The sequence below is a fragment of the Triticum urartu genome, chromosome 4 (assembly GCF_003073215.2).
Source record: "Triticum urartu cultivar G1812 chromosome 4, Tu2.1, whole genome shotgun sequence".
Taxonomy (NCBI): Eukaryota; Viridiplantae; Streptophyta; class Magnoliopsida; order Poales; family Poaceae; genus Triticum; species Triticum urartu.
In genome coordinates this window covers 570,430,277-570,442,273 of record NC_053025.1, presented here as the reverse complement: position 1 = coordinate 570,442,273, position 11,997 = coordinate 570,430,277, and the positions used below count along the sequence as shown (strand labels likewise).

General features: G+C 47.1%; 1 long non-coding RNA gene across 5 annotated transcripts; it reads right to left on the bottom strand.

Moving 5' to 3' along the window:
• Positions 1-1,623: 1,623 nt before the first annotated feature.
• Positions 1,624-5,387, bottom strand: LOC125552759. Of its 5 annotated transcripts, none has more exons than XR_007303788.1 (6): positions 4,839-5,387; positions 3,865-4,105; positions 3,678-3,794; positions 3,490-3,588; positions 2,842-3,032; positions 1,624-2,127 (listed from the first exon to the last, which is right to left on the bottom strand). It is a non-coding gene; the product is annotated as an uncharacterized LOC125552759 (long non-coding RNA). The 5 variants fall into 5 exon arrangements; XR_007303789.1 differs by having other exon boundaries at positions 2,842-2,991; XR_007303790.1 differs by having other exon boundaries at positions 2,842-2,983.
• Between the last annotated feature and the right edge of the window lie 6,610 nt (positions 5,388-11,997).

Here is an 11,997-nt window from a genome sequence, read left to right as displayed (position 1 = left end):
CAACCGAGAAAGACACTCAACAACCGGCAAGTCCCCTTTCGAGGTCGTCTACGGATTCAACCCTTTGTCACCATTGGATATTCTACCTCTACCACTCCAAGAGAGAATCAATTTGGACGCAAATGCATGAGCGACCCATCTCAAGAAGGTGCATGAAGATACAAGAAAAACCATCGAGCGCCAAGTACAACGCCTTGCGACCAAGCTCAACGTCAACAAGCAACCTATGGTCTTCAACATTGGTGATCTCGTGTGGCTACACCTTCACAAGGAGCGCTTTCCACAAGAACGCAAGTCTAAGCTTCGACCTCGAGCAGATGGACCCTTCAAGGTGCTCTCACGATACAACGACAATGCCTACAAGATCGACCTCCCGCGCGACAAATACAACGTGAGCGACATCTTCAACATCAAAGACCTCTCTCCCTTCCATGGTGATGAAGAACTCGATCCGAGGGCGAATCTTCCCCAAGGGAGGGGAGATGATGCGGAGCATCCCACGACCATCCCCATGGACGCCACCTCAACTATCCAAGCTCCAAGTGGACCAATGACAAGGGCTAGGGCACGTGCTATTCAATCTGAGGTGACATCACTCCTACTTGAGTTTTCCCCCTCTTCAAGTGAGACATGGCTACTGCCTAAGTCCGAGATACTATGTGTCATCAGGTACAACGCTCAAAACTCGGAGCCGAGGACTGTAGAAGAAGAGACAGGCGTTAACACTCTGGACAGCCAGGAACTTCGACCAGCCCAGGCGTGCCAACTCTCGGGTTAGCCCGGACCCCGTCCCCGACATTCCGGCGCCCGGAACCTCTGTCCTGCCCGGACCTTCCGGCCCCCGGATGCCAGCACATCTCCACCGCGCCAACTCTCTGGTTAGGCCGGACCCTCCCCGGAACCTCCGGTGCCCGGAACTTCCGGCCCTGCCTGCGCGCAGCCACTTGGGCCGAGGCCCGTGTACCCTTTCGTCACCTAGACTATATATACTCTATCCCGTACGACTTTCTAGGGTTAGCGTTGGTTTAGCTCATACTTAGAGATAGAGCTTCGCTCATCCACATCGGATCTACTCCTCGTGAGAGACCGCGGCCTCTTCGGAGAAGATCCCTTTGGATTCAAGCCCCCTTTCTAAGGGAAGACCCCCCCCCCCCACGTGGATTCAAGACCTCCTCACGGAGAAGAACGGGCTACCCTTGTATCGTCCTTAGTTGTCCGTGGATTCGTGTATCGTTCTATGTGTGACTTGTTCTTGTTAGTTTGAGTGTTCCTCTTGTGTTTCCCCTCGTTTCCCTCCTCGTGTTCTTCACGGGATCCGCTCCTTTCGTGAAAGATCGGGCGATTAGGGTTCCACCCTACACCATCGGCTGCCGGGAAAACTATTTCCCGGCAGATACAGATCTCCCGGCAGTTCCGCTGCCAAGAAGCCCCATTCTCCCAGCAGATAGATGTGGTATGCCGGTAATCTAATTCCCGGCAGTTATGATAATCCCTGGCAGATAGTCTACCCTTGGCCTTTACTAGCCGCAGTTTTCCTGATCCTGGTAGCGTGTATATTTATTTTTATTTTTGTTCACACGTATATTTATTTTTATTTTTATTCACACAGGAATTGACTCAATATTCAGTAGCAAATCTCAAACACATAATGACTAAAAATTCAGTACTACAACATTCATACATGCATTTAGTAGCGTCCAACTACATCAATAAACAGAATTTACATAGACAATAAGATTTCTTTTGTTCAAACTAAGCTAAACAAGTGGTTTGAGCTTGACACACAGCTACAGCCATGTCCAGGAAGACAAATTGCTTGTTCGGAACCTTTTTGTTGGATGACTTCATTAGATGTCTTGTGAATAACAGACTCGCCACCATCATGTGAAACAACATAATTTAAACAGGACCACATGTCTCCCGCAGAAGAATCACCAAGCTTGCAATGCTTTTGAAGATCAGAGCTTAACCTTGCGCCACAAGATTGTGTTTTTGCTATGAATACAAGAAACATCATGTAGACATCCTAGTTGACTGGAACAACTGCTATCACGTAAAAGTTTTGTAGCATTCTAACAATCTCATCCTTGTGACAGAACTTACAAGCTTGAGACACAACTTGTTGAACTGCAGAGAAAACACAATCAAGTTTAAATTTTTGAAAGTACAAACTAGCAGCATCTACAGACTAACAAAATATTAACATCAAACCAGGAAAAGATTTAAAAACATGTAATGAAGATATGACAGCTGACATGTACTTTTTCTAGAATATTTCAGACTTTTAGTGTGTATATCTAGCAATATTACTATCAATGATTATAAATGATAAATTTTGACACTTCCAAATACAATTCCGGATGTATAGTACATAGTAAGCAGTAAAATACAACGTCAAACAACTTGTACACATGAGAAAACTGCATGCCAAGCATAGCATGCTCCGTCCAAAAAAGCTTGTCCCTCAAAAGATAGCATCATGCAGGACCATACAGATAAACAAAATTTCTCATGCCATTTGATGATTAGTTGTGTACCATGTATAGGGCGGAGGCAATATATCTTCCATTTTAAAAGGAAAGGAAGGGCATCACTTTTATCAAGATCTCCCAAGTTACAAGGGTAAACTACTCGTGGTAGAAGTCCACGCTACCATATTACAAGTTCATCACTCCTATCAAGATCTCCCAAGTTTTCTAACCAAAGTTACATTAAAAGAGAACATCAAAAGGGATATTACCAGAGTGTGCAAAAGTACTACATGTAAGAGAAGAATGCCACAATAAAACATCATAAGTTTAGTTGCATGGATATCCCAACACAAGAAAATTAGGAACTCACTCCGGAGGAAGATCGCCAACGAGCATCCAGTCAGCATCCTTGTCTTCATAGGTAAGGACATACTCATGGTCCCTAAGAGCATCGGACCTAGAACCATCAGCAAACCTCTTTCATGTTGATGTTTTGCAAGAACATGTTCTGCCTGTAATACTATGATTTTACTTATGAATCTGCTTCCTTGAAATATAAATCTATTTTAGAGGAAAACAGAAAATACCTATAGTTACACAAAGTTCTATAAGTAAGGCTAGGAATAGAGTACTTAATACTATTACAGAGGCAGCATGCTATTTAATTGATATAATGGAAGAAACTGTATAAAAGTTGAACATCAACAGACTAACTGAACCAGGTTACCAAAAGCTGCTTCACAAACCAGAAAATGCATAAGGAAAAACTCATTCCTAACTTCACATTTACTACAGGCTAGATATTAACCTATATTTGGTAACTTACATCTACAAACAACAAAGGAAAATAACACTACATATATACAGGGCCGGTCCTGAATTTTCTGAGGCCCGTAGCAAACTTAAAAAATGGTGCCCATCAAGACAGCAACTACAACATAGTGCATAATTTCATTCGTATAGATATATATGACAAAAAAAAATTTGACTTCAAATTTCAATAGAAAAACGGGAACACCTGAATCATTGGAGGAGAAAAGTAGAGATTGAACTGTCCAATTCCAAACACCTCGGGCTTCAATGGTCCTTGCTGTCCTCGATTCCCTGTTTGAGCAAACTGTGCACAGAGAGAAGACCAATCAGGGAGCCAAAATTAAATTAAACAAATTATAAAAGGATAAAATGGAAAATGGACTGAAAAAATACCAGATCTTTTTGAGGCGGCGTCCATCCTGGTTGCAAAGCAAATGGGGCTGATGAGGTTCTGCCAGCCTGCCCCTGCCGCTGCTCACTAAATGGGCCAGACTACTTATAGGCAGTGTGCTGCAGGAAAAAAAATGAGAAATCTATAAGGAAGTGATAATGAAAAAAATTAAGGGTGATCAGAACCAACCATAATCAATAATGCTAGGTGCTTTGGAAGAGGAGCAGAACTGAGAACAAGTGATGAAGCAACTGAACATCCTCTCGAACTCAAGGGAAATATTCTCGTGGCTCAAGTAAGTCTTGAGGTCGACCTTCCCTGGGTATTCTGTCTCGCTTCTACCTTCATTCTCCGCCTTGGTCTTTGTGCGTTGGCAGCTAGCCTGTTCTTCCAGTAGCTCCGAACAGACAGCCACTCAAAAACTTCTTCACTAAAGATGCATAAAAAACACTTGCTATCAGATCAGGTCAAAGCAAACAACAACTGAATGCATGGTTTTTTAAAAGAGACATCAGCCTTGTGAACGTTAGTGCAGGCCATGCCACAACTCGCAAATGTCACTCCATATTTATCCAGATAGTACAAGACCTGATTACTAGCAAATTCCACATATCCATTTTGGACAATGCAATGCCTGCTACAATAATACTAGCTCGGGTGAGACAGTAAATAGTAGTGTTCATCTATGAGATGCAGTTTAGTTGTTCGTCCTTTTCAATTACCCAGAAAGAAGTTTCAAGCCATCTACATAACAATCTGCAGATATACACTTATCTATACACTACAATGCTTGACAAAGTCAGTACAAGTAGCATTTTTTTAATGGAGGGGGTAAAAGTAGTATTGCTTCGATTCTAATTGTAATCATTGACAACTTTCAACACAACTTACATAATTAAAGAAATAAAATGTAGAATTGCTAAACTTTAGCACCTTCACTCCAATATGCAAGTACAGATGATGAAAACTTCCAAAGTACATGTAAACTGGTATATCATTGATTAATCCTTGATTAAACAAACTACACCAGATCCTTCTAGCTAGCACATGGGTCAAACAATTGATATGCGTCCAAATTTTGGATCACACATCAGCACAAAAGCTCACGAAAGACAAAACAATCTGGATTATCTACTAGAAGAGAGGAGAAATCCATATGTTACCAGACTGCCGGCATCTTCTGGTTCCTGGTCGCTCACTTCTGTGTCACTTGCAGGGGTGACACCGGGGCACCCAAACCTAGCCGCCAAACTACAACCATGCCATTGCCGCCGGCTGCACCGAAGGCGGCCACCCAAAGCATATGCCCGCTTCCTAGCTTCACGCTCTGCTCGGGCCGCACGGATCTGGAGTTGTGCCCCGCGCCCCGTTGGCCGCCTCTTGCGCACGTGCTTCGCCGGATCCGGGGGCCACGCAACCGCGTCCTTCTCCCGCATCCCCGCGGCAGATCCGCGGTGTGGGCAACGGCTGCGACCTCCTCCGCCCATCGGGTCTTCCTCCCTTCCCGTCCTTGTGCAGATAGTCTCGGACGAAGAGGCGAAGGTTAGCTGGCGACAATAGTCGGGGAGGCACTGCGGTGGGATGCTTGGGGGTGGCGAATGGTGGTCGGGCACAGCGGAAGGTGCTCGGCGGCGGAGGTGGCCGGGGTGGAAGCTAGGGTAGGTCGATTTGGATGAGGTTGTCATCTGGGCCAGGCTGCGGACTGGGGTGCGGCTGAGATTCCTTTTTTTAGGGGACGGCCGAGATTCCTTTGCGTGAAACATTCGGGCTTCGCGCGCTCTTCCACGCCTGGGCGCGCTTTGGGCCCAGTTATTTTGCTCGCGCGCCAGTCCCCGGCAGATAATGGGCCGGGCTTTAGTTGCGCCGGCAGATACTATGACGTGAAAAGTAGTCTTTATTCCCGGCAGTAGGATTGCCCTCGTTTGTTAACTTCTACCGGCAGTTTACTTGCCTTTAAGTAATTTTGCCGGCAGTTGTAGGATTCCCGGCAGATAGTATGCCCTTATTCAGATATTTCTCCCAGCAGTTAACTGCCCCTAATCAAGGGTTGTGGTGTAGTGTGTCCGTGTCGAAGATGCAAGCTGAAGAGCCTTATTGCGGGCCTGGATTCCGGGCAGGTGCAGGACCACCTGCTCTTGCGTGGTTTCATGGATGGCTATCGGTGGCAAGGTGATGAAGATGACTATGAAGTCGTCCATGGGGGCCGGGCAAGAAATGAGGAAGGGCAGCAAGACAACCACCGCGGCTCGGGCGGGCGAGAAGACGAAGAATCTCCAGGACATGATCACGACGGTGATGTTGTACATAGTCATCATGTAGAAGATGCCGGACATGATGATGAGGAAGATGCCGGAGCAGACGAAGGGCATGATCATGAAGATGAAGATGCCAGCGGAGCAGACGACGATGGACCATCGATGGGCTGGGTGCAAGACCCTCATATTCAAGAGCTGCTTCTCAAGCAGACGGATAACGCAAGAGCTGCCGCCCGAGAGAAAGCCAAGCTGGATCAACTGGAGATAGATGCGGTTACTCCATTGTATGAAGGATGCAGGCCCGAGGATACCCACCTGAAAGTAACGCTCATGGCTCTGGAGATGAAGGTAAAACACAAAATGACCGGCGCATGCTTCGACGAGAACATGTCATTCTGACACGAACGTCTTCCCAAGGGGAACAAGTGCCCTACCAGTTTCGAGGAGGCGAAGAAAATCATGTGTCCTCTGGATTTACCGCACGTGAAATCCCATGTGTGCATGAACAATTGCATCATTTATCGGGACGAGCACGCGGAGTCTACCATATGTCCAGTGTGCGGCGTCACTCGATACAAGAAGAGGAAGAAAGCTCCTCGAAAAGTGGTGTGGTACTTTCCGATCACTCCTCGTCCGCAGTGGTATTTCGTGGACCCTAAGGTAGCAAAGCTCCTGCGTTGGCACATAGATAGGGAGGAGAAGAAGTGAGAAGATGACGCAAATGATCCAGAGAAAAATAAAAAAGACAAGATGCTGAGTCACCCTAAGGATGGGAGCCAGTGGCAAGCGTTGAACTTCGAACACCCAGAATTTGGGAAGGATCCAAGGAACATCGTGCTGGGCGCGAGCATCGATGGAGTCAATCCGTTTGGCAGCCAGAGAAGCACACATAGCACCCGCCCTGTGTTTGTGTGGATGTACAACCTCCCCCCTGGTTGTGCATGAAGAGGAAGTACATTGACATGAGTATGCTAATTGAAGGGCCGAAACAACCAGGGAACGACATCAATTTGTATCTGGGGCTGCTGAAAGAGGAGCTAGACACGCTGTGGAAAACGCCAGCCAATACGTGGCACGCCGCAGAGAAAGAATATTTCCCTATGAGAGCCGCAATGCTCACGACGGTGCACGACTATCTCGCAGGGCAGGTGGTCCACGGATTTTCTGGATGCGTCAGGTGCATGGATGACACAATGTATCGCCAGCTAGATAGAGATTCTGGGTCTTCGAAAACCGTGTTCATGGGACATCGAAGGTGGCTTCGCGACGATGACCCGTGGAGGAAACGCAAGGATCTGTTCGATGGTGAAACCGAACCCCGAAAACGCCCGCGTACGAGGAGCGGCGAGGAAATAGATGAGCTGTTGAAAAATTGGAAAGATTGCCCACTGCCGGGAAAGAAGCAAAAGGCACCAGAGCCGGGAAAGAAGCAAAAGGCGCCAGAGCCGCTGCTGAAGGTATGGAAAACGAGGTCTGTTTTCTGGGACTTGCCGTACTGAAAGATCCACCGTGTGCCTCACAGCCTTGATGTCATGCGTATCACGAAGAACGTGTGCGAGAGTCTGCTTGGTACCCTGCTCAACATGCCAGAGAGGACCAAAGATGGGCCGAAAGCAAGGGCAGACTTGAAATCAATGGGTACTGGCCAAATCCAAGACCGCGGGCGCAAACGTCACCATGAAAAATAAGCCATGGGTACTGGCTTCCTAAGTGGACCAATGCTTCTTCATTACCGACCCGTATTTCGAGATTAGAATTTGTCACTCCGAATGTCGGAGAGGTATCTCTGGGCCCTCTCGGTAATGCACATCACATAAGCCTTGCAAGCATTACAACTAATGAGTTAGTTGCGAGATGATGTATTACGAAACGAGTAAAGAGACTTGCCGGTAACGAGATTGAACTAGGTACTGAGATACCGACGATCGAATCTCGGGCAAGTAACATACCGATGACAAAGGGAACAACGTATGTTGTTATGCGGTCTGACCGATAAAGATCTTCGTAGAATATGTGGGAGCCAATATGAGCATCCAGGTTCTGCTATTGGTTATTGACTGGAGACGTATCTCGGTCATGTCTACATTGTTCTCGAACCCGTAGGGTCCGCACGCTTAAGGTTTCGATGACAGTTATATTATGAGTTTATGATTTTTGATGTACCGAAGTTAGTTCGGAGTCCCGGATATGATCACGGACATAACGAGGAGTCTCGAAATGGTCGAGACATAAAGATTGATATATTGGACGGCTATATTCGGACACCGGAAGTGTTCCGGGAAAGTTTCGGATAAAACTGGAGCACTGGGGGGTTACCGGAACCCCCCGGGGGGTTAATGGGCCTCATGGGCCTAAAGTGGAGAAGAGGAGGGGCTGCCAGGGCAGGCCGCGCGCTCCCTCTCCCCAAGTCCGAATTGGACAAGGAGGGAGGGGCGGCGCCCCCCTCTCCTCTCTCCCTTCCTTCCCCCTCTCCTACTTGGGCAAGGAAAGGGAGGGGAGTCCTACTCCCGGTAGGAGTAGGACTCCTCCTGCGCGCCTCCTACTAGGGCCGGCCGCACCCCCCCTTGGATCCTTTATATACGGAGGCAAGAGGCACCCCATATACACAAGTTGATCCACATGATCTTATTCTTAGCCGTGTGCGGTGCCCCCTTCCACCATAATCCTCGATAATATTGTAGCGGTGCTTAGGCGAAGCCCTGCGACAGTAGAACATCAAGATCGTCACCACGCCGTCGTGCTGGCGGAACTCTTCCCCGATACTTTGCTGGATCGGAGTCCGGGGATCGTCATCGAGCTGAACGTGTGCTAAAACTCGGAGGTGCCGTAGTTTCGGTGCTTGATCGGTCGGGCCGTGAAGACGTACGACTACATCAACCGCGTTGTGCTAACGCTTCCGCTGTCGGTCTACAAGGGTATGTAGATCACACTCTCCCCTCTCGTTGCTATGCATCACCATGATCTTGCGTGTGCGTAGGAAATTTTTTGAAATTACTACGTTCCCCAACAGTGGCATCCGAGCCTAGGTTTTATATGTTGATGTTATATGCACGAGTAGAACACAAATGAGTTGTGGGCGATATAAGTCATACTGCTTACCAGCATGTCATACTTCGGCGGTATTGTTGGACGAAGCGGCCCGGACCAACATTACGCGTACGCTTACGCGAGACCGGTTCTCCCGACGTGCTTTGCACAGAGGTGGCTTGCGGGTGACAGTTTCTCCAACTTTAGTTGAACCGAGTGTGGCTACGCCCGTGTAACACCCTCGATGCGACTATATCTCCCACGTGTCGAGGCACGACTTAGAGGCATAATCGCATTGAAGGCATATGTCGCAAGTCAGGCAATCATCACAAACATCCCATGTAATGTAGATAATATAAAAGTGATAACATAGTTGGCTTACACTCGCCACGTCAATCAAGTACATAAATAACATTACATCATCCAAACACTCATGGCCCGACTACGGTGCCAAAATAAAAGATAACCCAACCTGCGACACGGTCCCGATCACCCCCAACTGGGCACCACTACTGATCATCAGGAAAAGAAACATAGTATCGTTGAGAGTCCTCGTCGAACTCCCACTTGAGCTCGAGCGCGTCACCTGGAGCGGAATCATCAGGCCCTGCATCTGGTGTAATAGTAATCTGTGAGCCACAGGGACTCAGCAATCTCGCACCCTCGCGATCAAGACTATTTAAGCTTATAGGTAAGGCAAGGTAAAAATAAGTGGAGCTGCAGCAAGCGACTAGCATATATGGTGGCTAACTTATTTGCAAAAGAGAGCGAGAAGAGGAGGCAAAGCGCGAGCGAGAAACTAGAGGACAACCTGCGCAAACATTACTCCAACACCGTGTCCACTTCCCGGGCTCCGCCGAGAAGAGGCCATCACGATAACACACTCCGTTGATTCATTTTAATTAAGTTAAGGTTCAAGTTATCTACAACCGGACATTAAAAAATTCCCATCTGCCCATAACCGCGGGCACGGCTTTCGAAAGTTCAAATCCCTGCAGGGGAGTCCCAACTTAGCCCATGACAAGCTCTCACTGTCAACGAAGGAATAGACCTCCTCCCAAGACGTTCCGATCAGACTCGGTATCTCGGTTCTACAAGACACTTCGACAGGTTAAAACAAGACTAGCAACACCGCCCGAATGTGCCGACAAATCCCGATAGGAGCTGCACATATCTCGTTCTCAGGGCACACTCAGATGAGCCAGACGTCGGGTAGGCCAGCCCAGAGTTGCCCCTGGTAGCCCCGGACATCGCTCGGTTGGACCAACACTCAGAGGAGCACTGGCCCGGGGGGGCTAAAATAAGATGACCCTCGGGCTCCGGAAACCCAAGGGAAAAAAGGCTAGGTGGCAAATGGTAAGACCAAGGTTGGGCATTGCTGGAAAAGCTTTAATCAAGGCGAACTATCAAGGGGTTCCCATTATAACCCAACCGCGTAAGGAACGCAAAATCCGGGAACATAACACCGATATGACAGAAAACTAGGGCGGCAAGAGTGGAACAAAACACTAGGCGAGAGGCCGAGCCTTCCACCCTTTACCAAATATATAGATGCATTAAGATAACAAGATAATATAATGATATCCCAACAAGTAAATAAATGTTCCAACAAGGAACGGCCTCCAATCTTCACCTGCAACTAGCAACGCTATAAGAGGGGTTGAGCAAAGCGGTAACATAGCCAATCAACGGTTTGCTAGGACAAGGTGGGTTAGAGGTTTGACATGGAAATTTGGGAGGCTTGAAAGCAAGTGGTAGGCATCGTAGCATTGGCATAGCAAAAGAGCGAGCAATCTAGCATAGCAAAGATAGTAGTGATTTCGAGGGTATGATCATCTTGCCTGCAAAGTTGTCAGAGTTGACTGGATCCTCGAAAGCAAACTCAACGGGCTCCTCGTTAGCGAACTCGTCTCCCAGCTCTACCCAAACAAGACAAACAAGCAACAAGGACACAATCAACCACGTGCAAGGATCAAACAATATGATGCAATGATGATATGCTATGCGGGATGCATATGCAAGATATGACAGGAACCGCATGAACCTGGCCTCAACTTGGGAATCCAAGTGTGCCGCTGGAAAAATGAGATGAAATCGCTTGAAAACGATATAAAGAACGCCGGAATCGGAGTTACGGTTTGGAAATGGCAAGCGATTCAAATATGACACCGGTCTGCGATTTACAGCAAGTGGTCATTTAATGCAATGAGATGAACATGCTACAGCACCCAAACATGACAACAAAATACATGGCAGGGATGCATTCAAGATGCTTAATAAAAGTCTAGCACTGAGCCACGGCCAATTCATCCATTAACAGGTTCAAACAAGCATGGAAAAAATGCATATGGCAAACAGATCTCAGACTTAGTGAAATTAACACTTGTCTGGAATTTCAGATCAGGTAGCACTCTTCGGAGCAACAAAACTACATGCTACAGAACCTAAACATGGCAAGTAAAGCATGGCATGGAGCTACTCAAAGAGCTTAACAAAAGTCCCTTAGTGACCTTGAGCCAAAAGGGATCATAAAATACAATTGCAAGCATGTGAACATGGCAAAAACATAATCAGATCACAGACTTAGTGAAAACTGGAGCATGCTGAAAACAGATATCAAGTAGGCATGTTTACAAGCTCGATGCACTCACTACGGAGCAAGACATGTAAAGCTAAGAATACATCTATCAAGAACACACAAAATGCAAGCTAGACATGGCAAGAACAATAACATAGCATGCACGGATCAACTACAACAACATCGGCAAAATTGCAAACAAGTTGACAATCTGCCCAGATTCACAAAGCAGCAAAAGTAGAGCTCGATTGACTCAAGATAGGGTGCTCCATAATTGCAAACAAAGATATGTATGGATAGAGCACTACAATATTAACAAAACATCCTTACTGATCATCCTCAAAAGAGGCACGGATCACTAGGAAACAACATGAACATATGGCCATGTGAAATAAACAGGTCAAGGACTTAGTGGAATTGCTAAGTCCCTGAAATCAGCACTACCAAGTGCCTCACTTTGCA